Source organism: Drosophila serrata, unplaced genomic scaffold (genome assembly GCF_035046125.1).
Source record: "Drosophila serrata isolate PLE 108 unplaced genomic scaffold, ASM3504612v1 contig_216, whole genome shotgun sequence".
Classification (NCBI taxonomy): Eukaryota; Metazoa; Arthropoda; class Insecta; order Diptera; family Drosophilidae; genus Drosophila; species Drosophila serrata.
The window spans coordinates 1,769-3,536 of record NW_028257114.1 but is presented as its reverse complement, the minus strand read 5'-3'; positions in this window follow the sequence as shown (position 1 = coordinate 3,536).

Below are 1,768 nucleotides of genomic sequence, written 5' to 3'. Positions count from 1 at the left end.
AAATATCTGTCTTTAAGTAGAGTTCCAAATAATCTCTAAGTGTTTGACACTTGAAGTGACACCAAACCATAACGGCGTGAAGATAATCAGCTTCAGAGCATTCAGAGTCTATTAGTGTACTATAAAACTTTTCCCGAGGTGGGCGAGAGGTTTCTAATAATTTTGTATCAGAATCCAAGTATTCATATGGGAATACACCTTTCCTACGAAGTAGGGAGAAATCTTTTATATTTGGAAATTGATTTCGAAGAACGTTGAAATTCCCTTCATTTAATTTCTCCATCAATCTCCCCGAGTTCTTTCACAAACATGTGTGAATCGTATTTGGATAGGTTGTGGAAGAAAACAGTTATAAAATCTCCAGTCTAATATTTAAGGTTGCACTCACTATGTGCTGCACCTTGAAATTGCCCAGTAAAATGACAGTGATCCCTGACTCTATCGCTACCTAAAATTCCCTTACATATGTGACAATTGAGGGCCTCGTCAAAATCATATGAATCCTGAGCACTCATTTGGGCTGGTACTACATAATTCATGTAGTTTTGGTATATAGCGGACAAATCGGATGTTAAACTACCTAAAAAAAAGCGGCCGACATTTAATCCGGTCTTAGATACAAATTTTTCTAAAGAGGGGTCGAATGAACATTTTATATAGTAAGCAAAGGCTATCGGGACATGCTTATTTACTAATTGGGTTTTTCACTTACATCTATTGTTGTGGGCTCAAGTATGAATTCGAAGTCTGCATACACAGCAAAGGGCACCTCCAGCTGGCGATGGACATTCTTGAATTTGACCTCATTTTCCCCTTCCTTCGGTTATTGACTCACAACGTTGCTACATTTTTCGGAGTGCCGGTGAGCCCTTTCCTCACTCGTTGAAAAGGAGAAGCACTTGTTGCAGAACCATCACATATTTCCTTTTTTTTCCTAACTGTGAAGATAGGGGGCTGGAATTTAACAATTAAAAATTGAGTTAGTCAATTATCATCATACCATATATTTATATTTTTTTTTATTTTTTGTTTTAGTTTTATTTATTTTATTTATTTATTTATTTATTAATTAATTCTTTTTTTTTTGAGTGTGCTTACCCGGAAATATTCTTGATCCACACATAATGTCCGTGAATATCGGTGGTTGGTCCATCCAGATATAGCAAATTGATATGGTGCTGCTTCTCAGTTCCATTTGTAAATACGGGTCCAAAAATAGTGTCCTTATCCTCGTCATACCCAAACACATTAAGATTTATGTGAGGATTTTGTTGGATGAATACATTTATTTTATCCGTTTTCATTGGGGATGTCAACCCAGTGAAATCGATCCTGATGTTGTTTGTGTGTATGATGGTTGATTTGATATCAACATCATACACACAACACCGCTCTCCCTTTTCCTTTGGGTTTAATCCGGATACGATTGCCCACTTAAAACAGAAAACATCCTTGTTCTGTACATTGATGCATGCTCTACGGGCTTTAAGGAGAGCAGGTAGATCGAAATATTCCGATCCTTTGCGATGAACACATTGAAGCATGTTCAACTCCACCCTAAGTATGCGTGTTAGGGTCCATCCACTGTCCTTCTCTTGGAACTCATCCATTTTCGATTTTATACTATCCGTATGGGAATCGCATAAATCAAATAAGTTGAATGAAGATGAAGATGAAGATGAAGATGAAGATGAAGATGAAGATGAAGATGAAGATGAAGATGAAGATGAAGATGAAGATGAAGATGAAGATGAAGATGAAGATGAAG